Source organism: Leuciscus leuciscus, assembly GCF_965113295.1.
Source record: "Leuciscus leuciscus genome assembly, chromosome: 5".
In the NCBI taxonomy this organism is placed as follows: domain Eukaryota; kingdom Metazoa; phylum Chordata; class Actinopteri; order Cypriniformes; family Leuciscidae; genus Leuciscus; species Leuciscus leuciscus.
In genome coordinates this window covers 39,827,486-39,840,864 of record NC_138729.1, presented here as the reverse complement: position 1 = coordinate 39,840,864, position 13,379 = coordinate 39,827,486, and the positions used below count along the sequence as shown (strand labels likewise).

General features: G+C 43.6%; 1 long non-coding RNA gene across 1 annotated transcript; it reads right to left on the bottom strand.

The window, feature by feature from the left end:
* Positions 1 to 3,512: 3,512 nt before the first annotated feature.
* LOC309498936 lies at positions 3,513 to 12,622 on the bottom strand. The gene is made up of 2 exons (XR_014206070.1): positions 7,906 to 12,622; positions 3,513 to 5,049 (listed from the first exon to the last, which is right to left on the bottom strand). It is a non-coding gene; the product is annotated as an uncharacterized lncRNA (long non-coding RNA).
* Between the last annotated feature and the right edge of the window lie 757 nt (positions 12,623 to 13,379).

Below are 13,379 nucleotides of genomic sequence, written 5' to 3'. Positions count from 1 at the left end.
ACCTGCTCGTGACGAAGCACCAATGAGGGCGCGGGCGCCCGTGCGCGTCACGTCCCGCCAGAATGGCCGTGGCTACAGGCTATAAAAGCAGGCCCGTGAGGTTGTTCTCTGGTTTTTCAATCTGAAGCGAACCAGAAGTAGCACAAGCACGGCAGGGTTACGCAACACTCGTTCCCTCATCTAGAGAGAACCGAGGTTACGTTAGTAACCGAGAGCGTTCTCTTACGAGAGTACTCTCGTGTTGCGTAAGCTAGCTTACGCTACGGGAACCCAATGTAAAACGCCGTGCGTGCTAGAGAAGGTCCACATGCACGTTCCCAAGGGCATGTGCCCGGGGACAAACGTAAGTGGTAATATCTGGGCCGATGAGGGTTGGGCCCAGGGAGAGATAACCATTCCAGGGTGTGGGAATGGGTGCTTAATACAATAGAACAGCCAGGTACATCCGTGGGCTGAACTAAGAATGATAACACTGCCTGTCAGCCACCTGAACCCGAAGGACAGGTGAAAAAACGATCACAGACAGGAAGACCTGGTCTGTCGATCTGGAGCCTGTGTATAACACAAACCACACACAGTCTGTGTCGATCTGCAGCGAGAGCGAACAGAGCTAGTATGTTAGACTGACAACAGTTTAGCCTGTAGGGCAGGCACCTAAAGGTTATAAAACCTGATAAATGTAGACGAAGAGGCCCAGCCCGCCGACATACAAATATCATGGAGCGAGACTCCGCGAGACCACGCCCACGACGAGACCATGCCTCTGGTGGAGTGCGCTCTGACGCCCAGAGGGCAATGAAGGTTCTTAGACCTATAAGCCATAGCGATAGCGTCAACTATCCATCTGGACAGGCTCTGTTTCGATGTGGCTAAGCCCTTAGTGCGGCCACCGAACGAAACGAAGAGCTGCTCTGACTGCCTGAAAGCATCAGACCGTTCGGCATATATTCTCAGCGCCCTGACGGGGCAGAGAAAATTCACATTGTCCTCACCCTCAGATCTCGGAAGAGCTGACAGTGAAATGATCTGTGATCTGAATGGAGTGGAAAGCACTTTGGGGACATAACCGTGCCTCGGTTTAAGGATGACTTTAGAGTCATTAGGCCCAAACTCCAAGCACGAAGCACTCACAGAGAGCGCGTGAAGGTCACCCACTCGCTTAACTGAAGCGAGAGCCATGAGAAAAGCGGTCTTAAGTGAAAGATACCGCAAATCCACGGACTGAAGGGGTTCAAAGGGTTCGCCCTTCATGGCTTCCAGGACCAAGGAGAGGTCCCAGGCTGGAACCAGAGGGGGCTGAGGAGGATTTAACCTCCTAGCTCCTCTTAGGAAACTAACAATGAGGTCGTCTCTACCCAGTGACCGGCCATGCAAAGGTTTTGTAAACGCCGCAATGGCCGCCACATACACTTTGAGCGTGGAGGGGGACCTGCCCTCGTCCAAAAGCTCTTGCAGAAAGGAGAGAACCTCTGCAACGCTACAGCGCTGTGGGTCTAAGTTTCGGGCCGAGCACCAGCCGGAAAACACTGACCATTTAGAGGCGTAGAGCCTTCTCGTAGAGGGTGCTCTAGCCTGAGTAATTGTGTTCAACACTGCCGCTGGGAGGTCAGCGGGTACCCGTTGATGGCCCATGCATGCAGGGCCCATAAGTCTGGGCGCGGCGCCCCTGGCCTGGGAGAGGAGATCTTTCCTCACCGGAATCGGCCACGGGGTCGTGCTCGTCAGTTGCATCAGCTCTGAGAACCACACTTGATTCCTCCAGAGCGGCGCCACGAGGAGCACAGAGCATTTGCTCTCCCTGATGCGCTTGATTACCTGTGGTAACATCGCGATCGGGGGAAACGCATAGAGCGGACGGCTGGGCCAGTCGTGGGCCAGCGCATCTCTCTGTTTCGTGAAGAATACTGGGCAGTGCGCGTTCTCCGTCGACGCAAAGAGGTCGACATCCGCTCTGCCGAAGATGTCCCATAGTAACTGGGCTATCTGAGGGTGCAGGGACCATTCCCCGGGGGGAACGTTGTCCCTGGACAGCATGTCTGGGTCCACATTTTGGGAGCCCGGGACATGTGACGCTCTCAGTGAGCGCAGGTTGTGATGGGCCCACAAGAGGAGGCGTTCCGCCAGCTTGTGAAGGCTCCGTGACCTCCGTGACCTCCGTGACCTTGATGTATGACACCACTGACATGTTGTCCGTGCGGACCAAAACGTTGTGGCCTTTGAGGAGGGGGAGAAAGTATCTCAAGGCATTTTCGACCGCTTTCATCTCCAGACAGTTTATGTGTAGGCGCCTTTCTGAGGCTGCCCACAGACCAAACACTGGTCTGCCCTCATAGAGGGCGCCCCAACCTGAGTTGGATGCGTCTGTCGAGATTACTTTTCGTCTCGAAGCCATGCCCAGATCCACTCCTGACTGATACCAGTCTGCCGCCTTCCAGGGATTCAGTGCTGTGACACAGTTCTGAGTTACCCTGAGGCGAACGCGGCCAGCGGACCATGCTCGCAGCGGGACCCGCGTCTTCAGCCAGTGCTGCAGCGGGCGCATGAAAAGCAAGCCCAGCTGAAGCACTGCCGAGGCCGAAGCCATAAGACCCAGCATCCTCTGAAAACGTTTGAGAGGAAAAATGCTGCCGGTCCTGAAAGCTGCAGCTGAGCGCTGAATCTGCAGCGCGCGCTGTGACGTCAGCCGCGCTGTCATTGACACAGAGTCTAAGTCTGTTCCCAGAAAAGAGATTCAGACAGAATGCTCTTTTTGTGATTTATTTGGGCGGCCGTAAAAACGGCCTTTGGGTACAGGCGAGCGTGTTGTGTAACGGGCTCGTTGGCTGTGAAATACACATTTCCAGTCACCTCTGCTGAGGGAACTGTGAGAGCGAGGCGCGCTGATTTTGATGGCGGTCCGGCCGCAGCGGGACTCGACCATCTTCGTCTTCCTAACGCGGTCAGGAAGACTTTGAGGGCTCTGCCTTCAGCACAATCTTGGACCGGGGTCCCCGAGGGGGAGGCGGTCTGTGGCGGCTGGAAGAGCGTGAGCGCTGGGTATCCCTCGGCTGACGGCTCTGTGAGGCTGTGGCGCTGATTTCCGGTTGGGCGGCTGTTTAGAGCGACCCGTAGCGGAACTGGAGCGCTTCGACAAGAAATGCCGCATAGCCTGGGAGGTTTTCTGAACCTCGGAGTACCGTTCCGAAAACCCCTTGACAGCCGGGCCGAAGAGACCGGATGGCGCCACAGGCGCGTCGAGGAAAGTGGCTCTGTCGGACTCCTTCATGTTGTAAACTCGCGCTAAATCGGCCCAAAGTCCGGCGTCCGACCAGCGCGGAAGGTTATCACGTGTTCCTGTCCTTTTCTCATGCGGAGTATTGGTTGGTTAAATTTGTAATACATTAATCATGTATTCTCTCGTAATTTCATCTGACTCCATAAATGAAAGGTTTTAATAATATCTGTGCCTCACTAAAAGTGAGCAAATGTTTGACTATTCCTTTTAACCATTAAATGAACAATGTCACAATCAGTTAGAATAATCACGTAACAATTTATTATGTCAGGTAAATGTATCATGCCAATTTCATAATCAATTCAAAGATAATCGATACAAAACATCAAATTCTTCGGAATAAAGAAAAGATGCAAACCCAACATTAAGAAATACATGAGGCTGAGAGATCTCGGTCTCTCAGCCTCACGGGCCATCTGAAGTACAGAAAAGGCCTCGATCTCCCTACTGCAATTCCTTAAATAGACAAACCTTTTACCTGGAAACATGTAACAATAGAAATTTGCATGCAGTGGTCGCATCTTCATGGGGGTGGGAGACCATTTGCTTGAGAGATCACCTTCCCTTGTAAGTCAGTTATCCATAAACTCTTAAAGACCTTACTACCTTTTATTTTATCTGTCTGGATATGAGATATCTGTACCAGTCGCACTGTGACATTTTAAATGATACCAAACTTGAAAATACTCTGTGATAATCATACACATTAAACTATACATTTTCTTGGGTGATTTCAGGTGATGATCTGAGCATAAGAGAGAGGGGTGAGGGGAAAAGGAAAACGATGTAGATTACATGACTCGGGGGTGAGACTTTGTCTCGATGGTGCATGAGAGCCAGTTCAAATGCTAATCTCCGGAGAGGTCCTTTTGTCCTCTCAGGGTCTGGTCAGCCCCAAAACAGACTGTCTGGAATTTCCTAATTTATCAATTCTTACAGTTTTCCCTCCTTGACTCCGTGGGTCAAATTCAAATGAGCTCCTATGGAGTCACTGATAAACGTCTGTTGTCATTCTTGAGATGTCACCCAAAAATTGTCTTTTCAATGTTAGCATCTGTAGAAGCTTGCAGAGGGCGGTGTTCACCTGCAGAACACCTGTTCTCACCAGGTGTATGTTGCTTGAGTCCAGCGGGTGGATGAATGCATTCAGGTTCTCTTCCTGTAATCCTGTGACGTGAGCAAAGTTCATAGAGTCAATCTGGACCTTTGTGACTTGTTCAGTTGATGTGTCACTCCTCCATGGAGAAACTTCTGCTTCTCTGGCACCTTCTCCACGATGATGATCTGACCCTTCTTGACCGATCCTGTCACCTCCAGCGGTGGGGTTGTCTGGGCAGACCTCAGTGGATGAAGGGCTTCTCCTTAGTTCACACTGCTTTGTGTGAAAAGCTTGAGACACCTGAAAAGCATCTTAAATGTCCACTTCACGATTGAGCACTTATGAACTTGAAGTCATATGGAAATGCATGGGAACACATAATGCAACAAAACAAAATCATGTCATGTCTAATATAAAATATCATGTTCATGTCAGCAAGTGCGAATGGTACATCTGGTCTCAAATGTTTCTCAGGGTCATGCAGAATGGTCTCATTTTAAATATCCAATTCTTCACTACCACTGTGATGTTAAATGGTAGTGGAATTTAAATATTCTTGGTCTGAATTATTCAAAGGAAATGCAGCAAGAGGTCGGTGTAACCTAAATAAATAACAGCAATAATAATATTCCATCACAATTAGGATCAAAATGAGTTTCAGAAATGTTTTTCTGAACTACTCAAAGCAGTGGCGGTTCTAGGGGGGGGGCCGGGGGGGCCAGTGCCCAGTGTCACCAAGCTTGGCCCCCCCTCTGGCCCCCCTAAATTTGGAATCGTAAAATCACACTAAACAACTGCGCATTTTATCAGTTGCGGCGCCTTCATCTATAGGCTACACTGCAGCACGACGTATATTCACATGTTAACGCAGAGGAACGGGACACTGCAGTTCATAAAAGTCATGGGCGTAGGTTTAGGGGGGGACGCTAGGTACTAGTCCCAATCAATATTTTGAGATGACAAATTTGTCCCCACCAATATTTAGCAAGCTCCTTTGAACTGCTTTTTGGATCTTTGCGCTGCTATTTGGATCGATTCCAACGGCCAAAACAACGACAGTACAAGAAACGCCGTAATTTGATTGGCGGCGGTGTATCTGACAGGCTACACGCGCGGGCCGCGACTACTTTTGTGCTTACACTGGCAGCGAGCGGGTGGGGTGTGTGTGTGTGTGTGTGTGTGTGTGTGTGCGTGCGTGCGTGCGTGCGTCGACGACGCCGACGGTAAGTTACCAGGGCTGTCTCTCTGCCACATACAAAGGCCAGAGTAAAACATTTTAATATTCCGTTTTTTGCCACTTTTTGTACTTTGTAGATAGATCAGCTATGCCACCCAAGAAGAAGAAAGGGGACATACGAAGCTTTTTCATAAATCAGAGTGTAAGTAGGCAAAATAACTAGCCACACAAATAAACTAGCAGTAGTAGTGACTGACCAGGCTTTCAAATGCAGATTCTACTGTGGAAAATAGTATTGATTGGTGATAGTATGTGTTACCATGTTGTTACAGTTAAACCTAGCAGCAGCAATCTTTCAACTAAGGTTAAGAGTATTGATTAGGCTGTGCAGCACTGATAGACTCATAGAAGTCACGCTATCATGATAGAATGCTACGTTAGCAAGTCACTGAATGTTAATTAGCTGACCTTAACTTAGAATCTTGCAGTCAACATAAACAGTGGATCTGAGACATTTTTCGTTTCTACATTCTATTTATGTAATGTATTTGTCAGTGAGTGTAGCCTAAGAATTTAATATTTAAGAATAGAATATATCAATAGAATTTGATATAGAATAGTAGATACAATTTTAGTATGGAATACTGTAATCATGGATAATAATAATAGATAATAATAATGGATTTGTTGTGTTGAATGCATACTATGATACGTGTGTATTTTATTCATTTGTTCATTATTTAATTACGTATAGAAAACTCATTCCAGGGGAGGGGGAGGGGGATGTCCCCACCAAAGCTGAGGCCAAACCTACGCCCTTGATAAAAGTTCATTATTTGCATGTGCTTTAAAGCCTTGCCGGTTAAACATGTCATTCGCTGCTGATGCGCTGTTCAAACATGCGCTTTACTGAGCGCGTACACTCGACGCGCACATGCACTAAAAGCCTGTTACTGGACTAAGTTATCTTTTGAGTCTTATATTGCGCTAATACTGTCAAATACAGACAATGTTTACATAAAAAAAGTTGGTTATGTCTAAAGTGAAAGCAAACAGAGAAAATTAATTAAAATCTGCTTGTCATATGCGTGTATATTAGACGCGTCGCGTGCAGTTCTTAAAGAGACAGTAGCCCTAATAATAAACATGCTGCCGCTTGTCCTTAAAGAGATAGTTCACCCAAAACCAAACAGTTGCTGGTCCCCATTGACTTCCATACATAGTAGGAAAAAAAGATACTATGGAAGTCACAGGGGTACATCAACTGTTTGGTTACTCACATTCTTTCAAATAACGTTTATTTTCAACAGAAGAAAGAAACTTATTCAGGTTTAAAACAACTTAAGAGAGTAAATATGACTTTTTTGGGGGAGAACTATCCCTTTAATGTTAATAAAACAACAAAACACACAGAGGAAATCATTCACTGCTCTTGACTGAGAACTTTAAGTCTGTTGTGTTTTATTTTCATATTTGTTCATTTAATTACTTTCTTCAATTCTACTGTTAAATACACCTATAGATGAAAAAATAAAGCACTGTTTATTTCATTTGTATATTAAGTTGTGTATGTGTAATATGTATCTCTGTTAAAGCCTTAACAGAGTTAAGGCTAACTGTTGCCTTTGGCTTGCTCAGTTGGGGATATTTTGGGGATATTTAATTTAATTTTATCAATCAATAAATTACTCTTGAACCAAACTTTGTTGTATTATTTTAATTTAATACTGTGAAGCTGCTTTGATACAATCTGTATTGTGAAAAGCGCTATACAAATAAACTTGACTTGACTTGACTGTTCTTAATTTTTAATAACAAAGAAAATAGTGACAACGATTTTTATTTTCGCCACTTTGGCCTAAATGTCTGCCATTCTTTTTTATTTTATATTTTGTTACCTATAAGGCTTTGCTTTTAAAATAGGGACATTAGTTTGGCTGTAATGCTCAGTCACATGCAAAATAGTAAAACCAAAATGAAAAAAGAATCGTGATAAAATCGTGATTTTCCTGAAAAAATTTATAAAATTGTGATATGATATTATTGCCATATCGCCCACCCCAGGTGTAAAAAAGTGCCTAGATGTGCTTAGATGCTAAAAATGTGTTATTATTGATCATTATATCACACTACAATTAAACATAATGTAACATTAATTTGAATTGAAATTGTTTTATTAGCTTAGCTAATATAATTTATTAGCTTTTTCTAGAGATTGCAGTCATGCATGACATGGTGAAAAATGACTTGAAATAATACTGAAAATAGGTTAAGATGAATGTTAAAGGTGTGCCCCCTAAAAGCACAAGTGGCCCCTGCCTGGCCCCCCCAGTTACTGTGGTCTAGAACCGCCACTGACTCAAAGGTAATGCAGAAATCAAAATAAGTTTCAGAAATTAAAATCAAAATGGGAAAGAGTAAAATGCAGAAATAAAAGTAAGTTTCAGAAATAAAAATAAAAAAATGGGAAAGAGGAAAAATGCAGAAATCAAAATGGGCAAGAGGTCAGTGTAAACCAAATAAATGGTAGGATCAATGGTTTTATGTCTTTGTGTCTTTTAGAATGTCAGAGTTGTTTTTGTCTGCGAGAGAGAGAGAGAGAGTGTGTGTGTGTGTGTGTGTGTGTGTGTGTGTGTGTGTGTGTGTGTGTGTGTGTGTGTGTGTGTGTGTGTGTGTGTGTGTTATCTTTGTCTGTGACAGAGAGTGTTTGTGTGTGTGTTTGTGAGAGAGTGTGTGTGTGTTAATCTGGCTAAATCACAGTCGATGACAGAGTTGAATTGTAAATTTTGTAATTGATTGAAGCGCTCACACTTCAGATCTATCTTTTATTTTTTTTTTTTATGATGTTTCTGTTATTAGTGGTGTGTTGACAAATCAGGGGCCCTCTGATCTTCCAACCACCCTAACAACAATCAGAAAATTTGAACATTTTGAAATTTGATAGCAGGTCTGTCTCTGCTTTATAATTCGCATCATTGACTTGTGACTGTAGCCATTCATATGTATATTTCAGTGTTTCCCATGAGTTGGCAGTGTGTGTTGTGAATAGCGCATGCCATGTGTGTCTCTTTTAGACTGTCATCATGGGATCAGTTTTACCATCCTATGTGTGTGAAGCTATCTGGATCTGTTAGTGTGAAGATGGACAGTAGATCTTTAGTGAAGTGACACTTTTGGACTCTATGTCATCTTTATCTTCTTATGATGTGTAGTGTGGGAGGTGTGTGTTCAGTGTTCATGTCTCGGAGATGGGTGGAATATAATCTATAACAATTGTGTTGCAAATTTAGTTCCAGTTCTAAACTGGGAGGCCATATTTATGCAGTAATGTGATAGTGTGAAGTGTGAAAGGCCTTTTGTAATATCTTTTCACCCATCTCCCGAGTCTCAGGTTATGTTCTAACAATTCCGCTGTCCTGGATTTGCTCCAGGTGGGCTCCTGTCCCCTCCTTTCACCCGTCTTCTGAGGAATTTGCAAAGTAAGCCTGAGACAGAAAACAGAGGAGAGCGAACCACAGACAGACAATTCCAATATTTCACAAACATTAAATTCAGACGTGTGGAATTCTTTCACTTGTTCCATTATCATGTCAGTTGCAATTTTTAATTCCAGATGTCACATGAAACCCAGTTTCATTGACCAAGTCTGAATTGTTGCTGTTGTTTCAGTGTGTTGTGACACCTGAAGGCCGCTGCATGATCAGTGCAATGCTCATTGCTTTCTCTCATTACAGCCAGATTTGTTAGTGTCGTTCACACATTTTAGTTAGTGCAGATATTTTTTGACCTGCAAAAAAACTGTGGTACCTCTGTCCGCTATTTAGCATTTTACACCCTCCTTGTAAATTTACTTCTCAGATTAGATAACATTTTAGTTGTTGCACAATTTGGTTTGCTATTACCTGTGCCACAATTTAAAGGCTTACCCCTCCGCTTTTGGCACTGGGTAGCACACAAATGAAATTCTGTTTTAGAAATTCAGTTTTAATGACAAAAGTCACACTTCTCCAATTGTTGTCCTGCTCAGCGAGTGTAATATGTTTATTATAATTCAAGTTATAATATAATTATATTCTCTAACAATACAAGTCAATTATATTGTTTTCGGTCTCTTAAGAGTCTCCGGAACAACTTAACGCATGGTCAAATCTCTGCTTGTTCTCATGTCAATACATTTGAATATGAAAAGGCTTTTGGCTCAGGACTGATAAGATGTACATTCGCTGTTTCTCTTTTTTCTTTTCTAGGTTTCAAATACCTTTTCTTCTCATTTAGTCTTTTTAAATGGTCATTTTAACGTTTGATTATTCTATTTACTCTTACTTTATATTTTCCGTTTATAGATAAGGAAACTATATCGCTTTGCAGTCCTTCTCCTAAGGATGCACGACACAAGTGGTCAGTCCCGAAGATCAGAAGCTGAGGCAATGGCTAAATATCTAGGACGTTGCCGTAATCCCAACGCGCAACAATCAAAGATATATTCAGTAGCCCTCTTGGATGCCCTTCAGGAACTCAATTCAACCGTTTTCCAAAACTATTAAATTAGAACAGAAGTCATCGGAAGCGTCCAAGCTAGGTTAATCAACCAGCGTAAACCTGATCCTAGTCGGACTAACCCATCCTCTCATCCAAGCAGCCCGCACACTTCCTGATATCAGCTATTAACCGTCGTTAATCTCTGACGCAATCTTGTGGAATATACGAATCCGTTAATCTATTTTGGAAAAAACAAATCTCAGAGTAATTCAGAATACATTCAAACATAACAATATTTCGTTCTCTGAAGCCTTAAATATGAAAAGGTTTTTTGTTTCAGGATTAAATTAGATGCGTTCGCTGTTTCTGATTTTCAAATTCATTGTGAATCACATTATAGCCATCAAATTCAGCACAGACACACGCGTTCACTTCAGTTAACACAGGACACATGGCCTAGAATACAACATCTACAACCCTTTTACCTAAGTGTTCCAAATACACCCACAGCAAAACAATAGAATACAACATCTATATCACCTTTGCCTAAGTGTTTCAACTACACTTACAGTAAAGCAATCCTGTGTTTAAAGAATAAACTTTAAATTAGCCTATGTGCATGTTGTAGCACAAACAACCAAATTGTGTTCTATGTGCACAATGTGTTAAGCACAACTTCAAATTTGAAAATCCAAACAGAATCATTGCAAACATGAATATGTATCACATCATCCTGTTTTTCTCAAACTTGCTTTTAAACAAATGCATCGACTTGTCTTTTTGTTTAAAATAGAGTCTGTCAAGATTAGTTTAGGTTTAGTATAGGATATTAATGTTTTCAATGTGGCTTTTGGGCCTACCAGTCAGCCAGCATTTAGCATTTAGCATTAGTCTTGGACGCAGCATGGCTTTAGCATTTAGCATTAGTCTTGGACGCAGCATGGCTTTAGCATTTAGAATTAGTCTTGGACGCAGCATGGCTTTAGCATTTAGCATAGCCTTGAGCGTTTTGATTGAAAACAGCATGCCAATAGCATTTAGCAATAGCCTTAATATTTGAGTCTTAGCCTGTACATAATATCATCCTGTTTTCCCAAAATGTTCTTTTCATAAACAATGCATCGATCTGCCTTTTTATTTATAAGATCACGTGTTTTCCGATCGTTTACAAACTTAGATTTTTCTTTCTCTGTTTTCTGTTAGTTTGCTCATTCTTTTCACGTGTTGCTGGTTTCAATAATGGCCGGAAAACATGCGCCTGATTTTAAAACTTTTAGTCTTTACTTTTTTAGCTCTTCATCGAGTTATTAATTATTTGGAAGATGTTATTCTCACTTGTTTCGTTTCCTGTTGCTTAGGCAAAATAAGGAGATCTTTAAAATCTAATGCACAAGGGTTTTCATTCTTCATCTGGCTACCGCATCACGTTCTAAACAAAGGGCTTTAATTCCGACCCGTAAACAATGCAAACATTTCTTCAACACTTCTATAAAGGGCAGAAAAAGTTTACTTACCATCGCGGCGGAAGAAAGAGAAGATGTTCAAACCTCTTGTTGATTTTAGAATCCCAAATACTTGCTGAAAAGGACATTTCTCGTGAAACTGTTTTGATCTGTTTTGAGATCACGTCGAGGTCACCATTTTGTAAACTCGCGCTAAATCGGCCCAAAGTCCGGCGTCCGACCAGCGCGGAAGGTTATCACGTGTTCCTGTCCTTTTCTCATGCGGAGTATTGGTTGGTTAAATTTGTAATACATTAATCATGTATTCTCTCGTAATTTCATCTGACTCCATAAATGAAAGGTTTTAATAATATCTGTGCCTCACTAAAAGTGAGCAAATGTTTGACTATTCCTTTTAACCATTAAATGAACAATGTCACAATCAGTTAGAATAATCACGTAACAATTTATTATGTCAGGTAAATGTATCATGCCAATTTCATAATCAATTCAAAGATAATCGATACAAAACATCAAATTCTTCGGAATAAAGAAAAGATGCAAACCCAACATTAAGAAATACATGAGGCTGAGAGATCTCGGTCTCTCAGCCTCACGGGCCATCTGAAGTACAGAAAAGGCCTCGATCTCCCTACTGCAATTCCTTAAATAGACAAACCTTTTACCTGGAAACATGTAACAATAGAAATTTGCATGCAGTGGTCGCATCTTCATGGGGGTGGGAGACCATTTGCTTGAGAGATCACCTTCCCTTGTAAGTCAGTTATCCATAAACTCTTAAAGACCTTACTACCTTTTATTTTATCTGTCTGGATATGAGATATCTGTACCAGTCGCACTGTGACATTTTAAATGATACCAAACTTGAAAATACTCTGTGATAATCATACACATTAAACTATACATTTTCTTGGGTGATTTCAGGTGATGATCTGAGCATAAGAGAGAGGGGTGAGGGGAAAAGGAAAACGATGTAGATTACATGACTCGGGGGTGAGACTTTGTCTCGATGGTGCATGAGAGCCAGTTCAAATGCTAATCTCCGGAGAGGTCCTTTTGTCCTCTCAGGGTCTGGTCAGCCCCAAAACAGACTGTCTGGAATTTCCTAATTTATCAATTCTTACAATGTCGAACAGCGTTAACCACAAGTGTCTCTCGGTGACAGTGAGAGACGCCATATTCCTCCCGATGGCCTGAGCAGTGGACTTAGTGGCTCGTAGCGCTAAGTCGGTTGCGCTCCTGAGGTCATTAAAATTCTCAGGGTTCGGGCCCGCCTCGTCCATTTTACGGAGAAGGTCGGCCTGATAGACCTGAAGCACGGCCATCGTGTGAAGTGCGGACGCGGCTTGACCGGCGGCGGTGTAGGCGCGACCGATCAAAGCCGAAGTAGTCCTGCAGGCTTTGGAAGGCAGTGAAGGATGAGACTGCCATCCGGCGGAAGGCGGGCAGAGGTGCGTGGCTACCGGTTCCTCAACCGGAGGAATGCAGAGGTAGCCCTTGTCTTTCGCGCCGTCTACTAGAGAGAGCGTCGAAGAGACAGTAGAACACAGCCTGGCAGAAAATGGCGCCTTCCAGCTCTTAGTGAGCTCCTTGTGGAGCTCCGGAAGAAAGGGGGCAGGCCTCATGTGAGGCGTCGAGTGGCGGCCTGGCAGAAAGCAACCGTCCAGCCTGCTGGGTGCAGGCTTGTCAGGAAGCAACCAATCGAGGCCGAGGTCCTCCACGGCCTTGGTAAGCAGGCGAAGAAGCTCAGCGTCGAACGTAGACCGCACACCGCTCGATTCCTGAAGAGAAGGGGCGGGGTCCGGAATGGAGCCCGACCAGCCTTCGCAGTCAGAAGCCAGGATAGAGCAGCTGTCCCCTTCTGCGTCATCTCCCCCCGACTCGATA